Below are 14,288 nucleotides of genomic sequence, written 5' to 3' on the forward strand. Positions count from 1 at the left end.
AATGTCAGACAAAACTCGCAAGGGTGGAAAAGCCACACTCGCCATGGAGAATGATGCAAAATCTCCAAGGAATTTGGATGCTAATCCAACCACATCGTCTACAACAACGAGCAATGATCATGGCTTACTTGATCTCGTTACAAGAAACCGTCAACAAGCAAGGTGAAGAGTTGCGCGCACTTGCAATGGAGAATGGTACTTTAAGAGTTCTCGTTGTGGAGAATGAGCACCTCAAGAAGGTTCTTGAAATGCAAACAACACGCTTGATGCATCTTGAGAATGAAGTTCAAGAATGTAAACGCTCTCTTGTGGACATGAATGTAGTGAAAGAGCGCTTGAGCAAAGTTGAGAGTGATCATGTATTGAAAGAGGAAACGATAGATACAATACGACATGATGTATGTGAGATGAGAAATGCATCCAAATCATGGACTGATATATGTAAGGATAATGTGGTTTCTACATCTCCTATCACGCAAACCGTTGTCCAAGCAAAGAATGTAGAGAATGTGGACACTCAAGAATTGCAAGAACGACAAAAACGCTCAAAGAACATCGTCATTCGTGGAATCAAGGAGGAAAGCATGGAAACACCCCAATCTCTTGCGGTTGCTATTGAAGAGTTTTTGCCTACACACTTTGGCATGTCAGGAATCATGGCTTATGGTGCACATCGAGTTGGAAAACAAGGAGTCCCTCGCTCGGGAGAAAGACCTATTGTATGTACCATGGCTGATGAGGTAAAGAGAAAGATCATCCTTGACAATGGTTGGATCTACCTCAAAGGAACGGGTTGTAATGTATATGAGGATCGCACTCTTATGCAACAAAATGTACGTCGCAAAGCATACGAGGAAAGAAGCAAGAAGGTTAAGGTATCATCTCAAGAAGAAAAGGCACTTGAGGAGGATGCAAGTCCACCCAACAAATAGGGACACATGATCTATGAGACCAACTCACGCTTGCGAATAAGCTTTTGGAATTGTAATGGGTATCCATGGAATGCGGGAATTGGCATTGATGAGCTTACCAATGACTCCGATGTGATACTTCTTGTCGAAACATGGGAGCATGATGCGCAACGAATTCTTGGATTTGACAAATACGATGTACATTCTTTGATGTGGGCCAAAAATGCAAAGCAACGAAGAGGCCAAGGAGGCGTAGCATGTATGACCAAAAAGGGTTTGAAAGATGTTTCCATTGTCAAAGAAGATAAGTATAAACGCTACTTATGGCTGAAAATCAGTCCACCAAATGGTCAAGTCATGTTTGTGGCCGGCTGCTACATTCCTCACTATGACTCCAACTTTTATGCTCGCTTGAATATGGATAGAGATCAGCCCTTTGTTGAACTAGAGGAAGACATTGCTCATTACAAGGATCAAGGTGAAGTCATTGTTTTTGGAGACATGAATGCTCGCACAAATATGTTACAACACGACACACAACAAGTCGACATGCCGCATGTATCAAGAAGAGTGGATGACTCATACATGTATAATCGAAGTTCTAATGATGCAAAAGAAGTGGATCACTATGGAAAGTCACTTCTACATATGTGCAATAGTACCGGAATGCTCATTGCAAATGGTGTATCTCTATGGCAAGGCACCAATGACTTTACATGTAGAAAGCACAATGGTGCTAGCGTGATTGACTATATGTTGTTCTCAGAAGCCACTCTAGAATGCATACAAAGCTTTACACTTGGTGAATGGAATCCGGAATCGGATCATAGGATGTTATGTATTGACCTCAAGTGTGGTAAACGGCCCGAGCATGTAGCCTCCAATCATGATGTGAATCATTTGTACCTACGTTTAGACTTCAAACGAGCACTTATATATGCTGATATGGTGGACCAAATGTTAAGCATGATAGAGCATCAAGGGAGCCCAACATTAGAATGCAAGTGGAAAGTTTTCAAAGAAGTAATTTTCTCTTGTGCGAAGGAATGCTTTTCGGCGAAACACATGTCTTGCAAAAGGTCTAAGAAGGGTAGCACCAAGAAGAAATGGTTTGACATGGAATGTAGTCAAGCCCGAAAACACTTGCTAAGATTGGATGCAATCAAAGACAAGGAAGTTTACTTGGAATGTTCACACACATACAAAGCACTTGTTCAAAAGAAGAGGAGAAGGTGGGAAGTCGAAAAACAACTTCTTTTAGCACAAGAGAAAGCACATGCATGTGGCAAGTTTTGGCAAAATCTAAAAGGCAAGCGCGTTGAGAGCTTTGGTGACTTGACTCTTGAGGATATGTATATGCATTGTAAGAACCTCTATGAGCAACCCAATGTTGATAAGATGGAGGGTTGTAGCTCCCTTCCATTTATGTCTCCCTTCTTTACCATTGAAGATGTATGCCGTGCGCTTGAGAAACTTGCTACTCGCAAGGCAGGTGACCTTCAAGGTGTCAAGGCTAAAATGATTAAATGGACAAGCAAGAAAACACGATATTGGATATGCGATATGTTTAACCTTGCACTTCAGTATGGCATGCCTCATGATTGGAGTGCAAATTGGATCAAACCTTTGCACAAAGGAGGAGATGTAAACAATGTGAACAACTATCGCACTATAATGGTTGGTTCTTTGATGGCAAAGTTATTTGGATGTATCATGGAGATGAAGATAAGTGAATGGGCTGAAAAGAATTGCAAACGTGCGCTTGGCCAAGCAGGTTTTCGAAAGCATCATAGCACTATTGATCACCTTGTCACTCTTCGAGTTCTTATGGAAGCGTCTCGATTGAAAGGAAAAAAGTTGTATTGTTGTTTTGTGGATTTCAAGAAAGCTTTTGACATGGTACCACGAGGAAATCTTTGGAGACGTATGCAAAGCCTTCAAGTGCCGAGAGAATTTATGCATGCAGTCTTTCGCATCTACCAAAAAGTGATATGTCGATTACGTATGGGAGATGGAATTTCAGAATTTTTTGCAAGCACTATTGGTGTCAAACAAGGATGCCCACTTTCCCCAACCCTCTTTGGGCTACTCATTGATGAATTGGAATACATGGTTCTTGATTTTATGCAGCAAGAAGGCATAGAAGAGGTTAAGATTGGAAATGCGGTGATCATGCTTTTGCTTTATGCCGATGATGTAGTGCTCTTGGCACATACCTTAGAAGATGCACAAAAGCTTATGAGTGTCTTGGAACGCTTTTGCCTACATAGCGGGCTGATCGTGAATGGATCCAAAACCAAGGTTATGCTTGTAAAGACCCTCAATGACGAAAATCCATGCATTGTATACAACAATGAGAAACTTGAAGTGGTAGATCACTTCAAGTACCTTGGCCTTGAGGTTCCATCCAATCATAAATGGAAGGATTGTGCAATGCGTCGCTTGGAAGCCGGAAAGAGGGCTTATTATGCATTTGAGAACATGTGCAATGCAGGAGAGATCACGTGTTGGGCTCTCAAAAAGTACCTCTTTGACACATTGGTGACACCGGTGCTTCTTTATGGAGTGGAGGTGTGGGGTGGAAGCATCGGGAAGTCTACTTGGAAAGAGTTTGAGAATGTCCAAAAGCGTTTTCTCACCAACTTTCTCCAAGTCAAGACACAAACACCCTACATGCTCTTACTTCTTGAGTCCGGATCGCTTCCCATTGAGGTCTTGGGCATGGAAAGGGTTGTGGAGTACATGCGTAAGACACAACGTAGCCCTTTGCATGGACTTCCTAGAATCGCATATGAAGCAAGTCAAAAGGTTCAAAAGACATGCAAGAGCAAAATACTAAGTTCGGGGTGGATGCTTGATATCAAAAAATGGTTTGGAAGATGGGATGCATGTTACTTGGTCAAGGATGCGTCGATCGACTCCCAAGTTAATGAGGCCTTCTTACAACGCCAATGTATCATGGCTTGGGAGAAATCCGGAGGTTCTCGCTTCAGCCATTACACCACACACGTTGCCCCAAACTACAAATCTCTCTTCTTCTCGGAACGAGGTAACCGAACCCATTCCTACATCCTTGAGCCCATCCCGTTGAGTGCGATCCGCACCATTGCCTCCATTCGTCTTAGCTCCCATTCTCTACGCTGCGAGACAAGACGTTGGGGCACTGGCGAGGAGTGTCATCGACTTTGCACCTTATGCCCTCGTCAAGTGCGAGAGAGTGAGTACCACACACTACTTGAGTGCTCAGCTTTTGACCACATTAGGTCCTCTTTTCCCCATATATTCAGCCATGAGCTCTCCCTACATACCTTCCTCTCCCAACCACGATGTGGACTCTCTATTGCGACGCTCATTTCAGCCATTTTTGAGCATCGAGAGTCACTTATGAACTCCACTCACACCACGTGACATGTTCATTTGGTCCCATAGGTCATATTTGACCTCCCAGGACGATAATAGAACTATCTATCTATCTCTCTCTCTCTCTCTCTCTCTCCAGGTGGAACCGTGGAATTTCTCCTTTTCCCATTGCCCTCAACCGACATTGGAAATTGAAAACGGCACGATATTAACCTGAGAGAGTTGGCATCTCTCTCTCTCTCTCTCTCTCTCTCTCTCTCACACACACACACACACACACACACACACACACACACACACACACACACACATGTCTTGCGCCTGTGTCAGCTTACACAGCCCTTGCATGACGTAGTGACGCATGTTTAACCTTGCACAGTGCACTGATCCAAATCTACTGGATGAAGCTCGTGTCGCCTCTCTCTCTCTCTCTCTCTCTCTCTCTCTCTCTCTCTCTCTCTCTCGTACTCGATATCTCGTCGAGCGACCAAAGGTCGGAGGTTGCGTATTGTTTCCTTATCCTTGCTTGCCTCGAGTGTGACTCAACCCTTATTTTGAGCTTTGACTCCTACACGCAAATCCTCTTTCTCTCTACGTGGACGCAAAGACAATATATTGGCGCTCACAACAGTGCTCTCTCTCTCTCTCTCTCTCTCTCTCTCTCTCTCTCTCTCTCCCCCCGCCCCCCGATTTGTTGTAGAGCGCTCACAATTATTCTAGCACGACATGGTAGATGTCCAATATGCCTTTTTACAGAGGCGGACATTGACGATGCTCTTCTGCGATCAATGCAATACTTTCCTTATTGTTGCCTTCATCGGGTGTGATTCAGCCCTTATTTTGAGCTTTGGGGCTCACAATAGTGCACACTCTCTCTCTCTCTCTCTCTCTCGTACTCGTTGTCTTGCCGAGCGACCAAAGGTCGGAGGTTGGGTATTGTTTCCTTATCCTTGCTTGCATCAAGTGTGACTCAGCCCTTATTTTGAGCTTTACTCCTACACGCAAATCCTCTTTCTCTCTATGTAGATGCAAAGCCAATGATTTGCCGCTCACAACAGTGCTTTCTCTCTCTCTCTCTCTCTCTCTCTCTCTCTCTCTCTCTCTCTCTCTCTTCCCCCTCCCCCCCCAACTTGTTGTAGAGCGCTCACAATTATTCTAGCACGACATGGGAGATGTCAATATGCCTTTTTACAGAGGCGGACATTGACGATGCTCTTCCGCGATCGATGCAATACTTTCCTTATCGTTGCCTGCATCGGGTGTGACTCAGCCCTTATTTTGAGCTTTGGGGCTCACAGTAGTGCATTTTCTCTTTCTCTCTCCTCCTGTCCTCCACACCCCTACATGCAAATCCTCTTTCTCTCTACGTGGACGCAAAGCTAATGATTTGGCGCTCACAGTAATGCTCTCTTTCTCTCTCTCTCTCTCTCTCTCTCTCTCTCTCTCTCTCTCTCAAGAAATGGTTTGGAAGATGGGATGCATGTCACTTGGTCAAGGATGCGTCGATCGACTCCCAAGTTAATGAGGCCTTCTTACAACGCCAATGTATCATGGCTTGGGAAAAATCCGGAGGTTCTCGCTTCAGCCATTATACCACACACGTTGCCCCAAACTACAAATCTCTCTTCTTCTCGGAACGAGGTAACCGAACCCATTGCTACATCCTTGAGCCCATCCCGTTGAGTGCGATCCGCACCATTGCCTCCATTCGTCTTAGCTCCCATTCTCTACGCTGCGAGACAGGACGTTGGGGCACTGACGAGGAGTGTCATCGACTTTGCACCTTATGCCCTCGTCAAGTGCGAGAGAGTGAGTACCACACACTACTTGAGTGCTCAGCTTTTGACCACATTAGGTCCTCTTTTCCCCATATATTCAGCCATGATCTCTCCCTACATACCTTCCTCTCCCAACCACGATGTGGACTCTCTATTGCGACGCTCATTTCAGCCATTTTTGAGCATCGAGAGTCACTTATGAACTCCACTCACACCACGTGACATGTTCATTTGGTCCCATAGGTCATATTTGACCTCCCAGGACGATAATAGAACTATCTATCTATCTATCCCTCTCTCTCTCTCTCTCTCTCTCTCTCTCTCTCAGAGAGAGAGAGAGCTCGCCTCTCTGAGACTAGCTCGCCTCTCCCCTCGTTGTTCGAGGAGGGCACGCCCCTTGAGTAGAGGGCCAAGCGAGTAGCTTCCTTCTCTCTCTCTCTCTCTCTCTCTCTCTCTCTCTCTCTCTCTCTCTCTCGCACTGTGCAGCCGAGAGCTCAGGGCACACTGACCGGATTAATCTGCTTCCGCCACGTGTCTGGGGGAGGGGCCGGAATCCCTTCCCCCATTATAAGTAGTATAGATACATGAATAAGGATGAAAGGCTTGGTCCACTCACACATAGTGCATGCTCTCCTCCCGCCATCCCCGCACGCATATACGTAGTCATCAACTGGTATCAGAGCTGGACATGGCGGTCATGGAGCTTGACTCAGTTTGAAGCTCGTGTTGCTTGGATCTCGGATCCGGAGTTCACGGTGAAGAAGACTACACCGGATTAGAGGCATGGGGAGGAGACCTCGGAGCCTTGAAGCTCCCAATTGCACACACACATTGCAAGTTTTGAAACTCTGTAGAGATTAGCATTGGCAGCGAGTGTAGGTTTTGCATAGCTAACGAGCAGAAGGTGTGTAAAAGCACTAGAGGCAATCGAGAGTTTTGAGAGGAGGAGGAGAAGGAGAAGGAGAGCGAGAGCAGGAGATGTGAGCATTGGAGCTCACGGAATCTGAAGCAAGGAAGCATCGTGGGATTTTTTGGCAGCAAGCAAGCTGCAAAAAGGATTGTGTAAGGCGTCAAGGTAGCGTTGAACATTAGCTGAGAAGCAAAAAACATTAGCAGGTGGGGTGTGTGTGTTTGTGTGTGTCACACACGCTTCTTCTTCCCCTGATGTTTCTCACTCTCTACTCTACTCTGTGGTGCTACAGAAGGCCAACAGGAATGGAGATGTACAGCAGGACTCCTTGCTTTCTATGGGTAATCCCCCACCCCCCCATTTTTCAACAGAGAGCGAGGATATTCTGTCTCTCTTGCTTATTGGTAGCTACTCCTCCCTAGTTGAGCCTCGAATTGCGGCTTCGGCAAGCTCGGCTTAGAGAGCGAGAGAGAAAACTCTCCTGTAGCATCGTTCGGCATTGGCTAACGATTTTGGATTCAGCTTCCTAACATCTGCAAGCGTCGGGAGTTGGCATCGACCCCATCATTGGCTCGGCATCGGCTTCCCTTGCCAACAATCGGCTTCGAGCCTTGGTGGCTGCAGCATAGCAAAATGAGAGAGAGCACATAGGCTTTCTCAACGTCCAACATCGGCGAGCTTCCATCCAATTGTGAAAGACAACATCGGCATCTTCTTCCTGCCTTCGACATAGTGAGAGCTAGAGAGAATTTTTGGCTTGCCTCTGGTGTAGCCTCGACATCGGCGACATTCCTTCAACATAGCTTTGCAACATCTCATTCGGAGTGGTTTTTGCTTTGACGGCCTCTCCCCAATATCCCGACCTCGACATAGAGAGCAAGCAATTGCATTGCGTGCTATTGCCTAGAGGATTTACCATCTCTCCTAGGCTCACTGTCACTCATGCTACCTTTGAGCTTTGGGCATTCGGCCTTGGGTTATGCACTACCTCATTACAACCGAAGGAGTGATTTTCCTTTTGTGCTTAAACATAGTTCTTTTTTTTTTGCAATTAAGACCCTCTTTTCTTTCTAAATAGTCGCAGTTTTTTAGACCCCAACGACCACCCTAACACCTTGGTCAAACCTCTCCCCCTGCCTCTCACTACGGAATCCCTTTCTTTTAAACCTCAGGGATTGGAAAGATTGTGCTTACTGTTGCAAATGGCAGTTCTTTCATACTTGTTGATGCACTTTATATGTACCTAGGATCAATAAGAATCTTCTGTCTGTATCTGCACTTGCTAGACTTGGTCTTGTAGTCAAATTTGTGGATGACAGATGTACAGTACATGATCTCAGTTTTGGTGATGGAATTGTTGCATCTGATATTTTATGCCGTGGGTTGTATAAGCTCACTTTATATGACAAGTATGGGTAAAATTTTGCAAATGCAATTATGGATTCGAAGGCTATTTTAGATGCAAAACTTTGACATACACGTTTTGGTCATCTGAATTTTGCTAGTTTGTTGCGTTTGCAAAAATCTGATATGGTTGCTTCTTTGTTGCCTCTTGAAGCACCTGTCAAACATGTTTGTGAAGGCTGTATTTTGAGGAAAATCATTTTTCTAAGTTTCCAAAGGATGGTTCAGTTAGGGCCACCAGGTTGCAGCTTGTGCATTGTGATGTTTGTGGACCCATGCAAACTCCGTCCTTGGGGAATAAACTTTACTTCGTGACTTTTATTCATGATTAATCAAGGCATGCATGGTATATCCGCTTAAAGCAAAGTCCGAAGTATTTATGTGCTTCAAACAATTTTTGGCTATGGCTGAAAATGTCTCAAAATGTACTATGGACACCTTCCGTTCCGATCGAGGGAGGGAGTATATGTTTCATGAGTTTAATGCATTTTTGGCTAGTTGTGGGATAAAACAACAATGTACAATGCCTTATACACCTCAACAAAATGGTGTTGCTAAGAGAAAAAATAGGTCACTTATAGAATGGCACGATGTATGGTTAAGAGTCAAGCTTTACCGCATTCCTTTTGGCTTGAGGCCATCATGTGTGCCACTTATGTACTAAACAAGTGTCCTACGAAAGCTTTGGAGTCTATGACTCCGTATGAAGCATGGCATGATAGAAAGCCTTCTATTGAGCACATGCGTGTTTTTGGATGTTTGGTATATACTTTGGTGCTACAAACGCATTGTAGAAAATTGGATGATAAGGCTGTCAAATGTATTTTTGTTGGTTATAGTGCTGAAAGCAAAGGTTATAGGTTGTATCATCCGCAAACGAAGTGTATCTTGGTCTCACAGAATGTTGTGTTTGTGGAAGATTTTGTCCAGTCCTTGCTATCATGTACTAGAGACAATAATGTAAGCTCATAGGACATTTATGACACTTTGTTGCCTCTTTTCAGTGGTGGAAGTTTGAATGCAAATTTCAATGAGGCAAATGTACAGCCTATGGGGGTTTATGAAAATGTTACAGATCATCCTATTACTGATGCAGATGTACATGATGTACTTGATGAGGAAAGGGATGAGAATAAGCAAGCTAGAGGTATGCCAAAATGGTTGGTGTATACTTTGCGTGATAGTAAATTAGATGCACCTTTGTCTAGTCATACTCGTTCAGGTTCTTGCCATACTTCTTATGCATAGGTTGTTATGCTTTGGTTGGGTCTAACTTACATGATGTTGAGGAACCTCTATCTTTTGATGAAGCACAAAATTCAAAAAATTGAATGACTGCCATGCAATCAGAATATGACACACTTATAGAAAATGACACATGGACTGTCATAAAATCTAATATCTAACCAACCCAAATGATTTTCTCATATTAAATTGATCACTTAATGTGGGAGAATAAATGGGAACAAGTGTTAAGATATAGATATGTGCTTATAGATCTATCTCAACACGGGGCCAATAGTAAAGGGGCCCAAATGGGAGATGGTCTATCAAGAGCAAGGCTAACCAATGGAGCATAAGACCTTAGGGTTAGCTTCATTGAAGACCTCCAATAATGTGTGTAAAAGTCCTTTGACCTTAGGTAAGCTAGGGCTGAGCTTGAGGTGGGAACCCGGCCCAAGCTCAAGGTGCTTGTCGTGCTTGAGGTGCTTGTCCTGCTTGAGGTGCTTGATTAAGATGCTTGAGGTGCTTGACTGGATCCATGCTTGAGGTGCTTGACTTGGTGCATGATTAAGGTGCTTGAGGTGCCTTGAGAAGCTTGCCTGAGATGCTTGTGGGAACACCCCCTACTTCAAGTGCTTAGTCATGCTTGATGACTAAGGGGCTTGCTCATCCAAAGTCAAAAATATCCCTACAAGGAGGGGGGCGAGCCTACAAGGGGGGGGGGGGGGGGATGAGAGAGAACACACACACACACACACACACACACACACACACACACACACACACACACACACACACACACGGGAAGCCCGAGCTTGAAGAGGCAGCAAGGACACTTGTCAAGTTCCTCCCCATGTTGCCCTCATGGTGTGCCTGAAGCCTATTGGTTGGCCACCCAAGGGGTCCAATGATAATTTAGGATATTTAATTAATTGATTTTGCATTTATCAAGTCCTCTCTCTCAAAGGGGAAAGGGGGACACTTGTCCCAAGGCTACCCATGTTGCTTGTAATGGCTCCTGCTTGTGATTGGCTAGGCCTGGAGGGGTCCAATGAGCTTCAAGCATGAGCTACAAGGGGGGGTCGACCCAAGCAAGCTAGGGGGGTGCTTAGGGGGGTATACTCACCCACACACACTCACAAACACTCTCATTGTGTACTATGCAAAGTGCAAGAACTCCCTCTCCTTCTCCAAGCAAGTAGAGGTTGAGAGCCTACACCAACACTCTTGGCTATGGAGTGCAAATCCATCCAAGAGCCATGCTTCAATGCTTGAGCTTGCCATCTATTTCTTCTTCATTACTATGCTATTATGTATGCTAGCACAAGAGTTATGATAAGTGAGGAACTAGCTCTTTCTCGTATGAAATGTTTCTTCTTCCTCTTCCCTACCCTCATTCCCTGCTAGCTCTCTCCACCTTCTAAGGTGTTTGAGGTCTTGGGACTGAGGCTTGGTATAGTTAAAGCTTTCTTCAAGTTTAGGTTATGCTATGATGGTGATGCATGAAGCTTTCCACCTTCATTGCTTCACCTAGGTCACAAGGAACACAAAGAATGTATTGTAACAAGTCTCTCTTTATGGGAGAAATCATAATACAAATGCCTATTGGAGGGGGGACCGGCTCCACATAAATCCGGTCCTCAACTGTTGTCATGTTCTCTAAATTCTCTCTCTTGCAAAAGTATTGTCCATGCCAAGTTAACTAATTGCTATAATTATGTTGCTATCTTCAATTATGTCTACCCGCTATGCTCACAAAATCATTTCTTGAAAGTACTCTCATTAAATTTTTCTACTCTCAAATTGAATAGGCAAATTCCATTACATTGGTATCAGAGCATTTGGTTTCTCTTTTCTTGCTTAAGAAGAGAGGTCCTTAAGTAGCCTATAAATGGTTGATGTTGTTAATTATAATAGAGTAAGTGGAGCTGGGATCTAATATCGGTTTTGTTAAGCCCACTATGTGGGGGATGGTGCACACCTCGGGAGCTTTGGACTTAATAATGGAGTCTTTTTAGACTTGCCTACGGCTTTACCATTATTGAGCCATAAGAAGTCCGAAAGGAGCTAGCCCTTGGCAACTCTGCTATGTTAGACCTACTCCTCTACTCTCTATAATTAACCACTTTGAGCCGTGGGTGTAGATACTTAAGAGCCGATTTTCAAAGGCTAAGAGGAGTGGCAACTAAGGTTTTGAACTGCCAAAGCATACACTAAGTATAAAAATAAATTTTGTTAACATGGTTGACAATAATCAAGAGAGTAGAATGAACATTGATAGCTTTGATTTTGCACATGAAGGTGCTAATGATGATGCTCCCATGTTTGTGAATTATCTCGTCGCTAGGTTGCAGCAAGCTATGGGCAACCCTGCTTTGCAAGCCGAAGTTACTCAACAACTTTGTGCTTATGGAATTTCCCTTCCTCTCCCAGAGGAGAGAGAGCTTAGGAGGCCTCTTGAAGAGACCCCCAAAAGAAGACTCTCTCCCATTCGAGAGGAGGAATCCAAAGAGAAAGAAAGCAATGAAAGTCTAAGTTCTTCTGAAGAGGTGGCTCCACGAAGACGGCGGTCTAGACGATCGCCTACTCCTCCCAAGAGGAAAAGAGTAACCTATAGTCCTTCTCCTCATCACTCTGAAAGGCAAGAGAGGAAACAAAGGAAGAAAAGTGCTAGGAAGAGGTCACCCTCTTCTCCTTCTTCTTCACCTTCCTCCTCTTCCGATGAAAGTTATGGCTATTCTCCTAGAGAATACAAGAGGGGAGGACATCGCAAATCATTTCCTGCATGGCGAAGGTCACAAAAGCTAAAGAAGTTCAAGGAGGGAGGAAAGAGTATCTCTTTTCTCACCTACGATGGCACCTTTGGTGCTACCGACAAAGTGTTGGCCTTGATCCAGCAATTTGATGCGGCCTTTGGGGACGAGGGCTTCATAGAGTCCTCCAAGCTACGCCATGTAGCTATGCACTTCCAAAAATCAGCTCGTCAATGGTGGGCTAGCCTTCGTGGCAATGGAGAAGACCCAAAGACATGGAAAACTCTACGAGTTTCCATCATGAAGCAATTTCTTCCAAGCGATACTAAAGATAAAGTTCTTACCGAATGACACGGCTTGAAGCTTCTCTCTCATGAGTCTATCAACAAGTATGTAGAAAAGTTTTGGGATTTACATCTCAAAGCTACTGTCTTTCAAAAGATAGAGTTTGCCGATCAAAGACAGCAATTCTGTGCGGGATTACCTGAAGAGATGGCCGAATACATCAACTCTCAACGGCCTGGTACTATTACCGAAGTAATCCATCACACCATGGTTGCTTCACGCATCAATTTCCATCAAGGGGCTAGACGTAATGTCAAGCCCATGGAAAACAAAGATAAAAATGATGCAAAGGGGAAATCCAATGCTCAAAATAATTCCCAAGGCACTTTCAACAACAACAATAACAACAACAAAAATCGGTCCAAGGAGAAGGGAGTTTACAAAGGTAAAAACAAACTCTCTCCTGAAGAGCTTGAAGCTTTTCGCAAGGACCATAAATGTTTCAAGTGTGGGGAGCAAGGAAATGGCTATCGTTCTTGCCCCAAGAAGAATACTCGCAATGAGACTCCTAGGGATTCCACCATCGAAGCTCCAAAAGAGGATGCTCATTGCAAAGGATCATCACTCTCCTATGCTTGGGGAAAGGTAAGAGAGCATGATGCCTTCATCTTGTTTGACCCTGGCTCTACTCTCAACTTCATATCAATAGAGTTGGCCACCAAGTTGGGCATTCAAGCTTTTGAGATGGGAGATATAGTAACAGCTGATGCAGCTTTCAAGGGACAACAAGCCTCCGTTACTCCCTTGATTGTGAAGTTGAGGCTTCATGTCCAAAGCTATGTCGACAAAGAAGACTTCTTCATCTCTCCTCTCCAACATCAGGATGTTATCCTAGGGGCACCATGGTTTGATCGCATGGCTGCCAACATGAAGTTCCCTGAAAGGAGAATTTACTTCACCTACAGGGGAAAGAACATGTATATAGATGCTAGTGAGCGTGGTCGCACTATTCCACTTGTAAATCCTCTTTCTTTTGATAAATCAATGAAGAGCTCAGTTTCTGCGTACATGATTTATGTCAAAGAGTCTCTAAAAGCTAATAATGTTTCATCAAATGAAAATGATAGGAATCAAGAAGAGTTAGACTTGTCTACTTTTCTAAAAGGATTCCAAGATGTGTTCATCGATGATATCCCTATGGACCTACCTCCAAAACGAGGGGATGATGACCATCGTATTGAGCTCCTTCCAAGAAGCTCACCGCCTAACAAACCTCCTTATCGAGTCTCACAAGCTCAACAAGAGGAGATTATGAGGCAAGTACAGGAATTGGTAGACAAAGGGATGGTGAGGCCTAGTTCCTCTCCCTTTTGTTCTCCAATCCTTTTAGTGCAAAAGAAAGATGGTACATACCTTATGTGTGTGGACTATCGAGCACTAAACCATATCACTATCAAAAACAGATTTCCCATGCCTCGGGTAGAAGATCTGTTTGATAAGCTACAAGGCTCTACCTACTTCAGTAGGATTGACCTTAAGAGTGGCTATCATCAAATAATGATAGTGGATGAAGATATCCTAAAGACCGCGTTTCGCACAACATTTGGTCTTTATGAATATCTAGTCATGCCTTTTGGCTTGACTAATGCACCAGCTACTTTCA

Source organism: Adiantum capillus-veneris, chromosome 12, assembly GCF_014529385.1.
Source record: "Adiantum capillus-veneris isolate H3 chromosome 12, ASM1452938v2, whole genome shotgun sequence".
Taxonomy (NCBI): Eukaryota; Viridiplantae; Streptophyta; class Polypodiopsida; order Polypodiales; family Pteridaceae; genus Adiantum; species Adiantum capillus-veneris.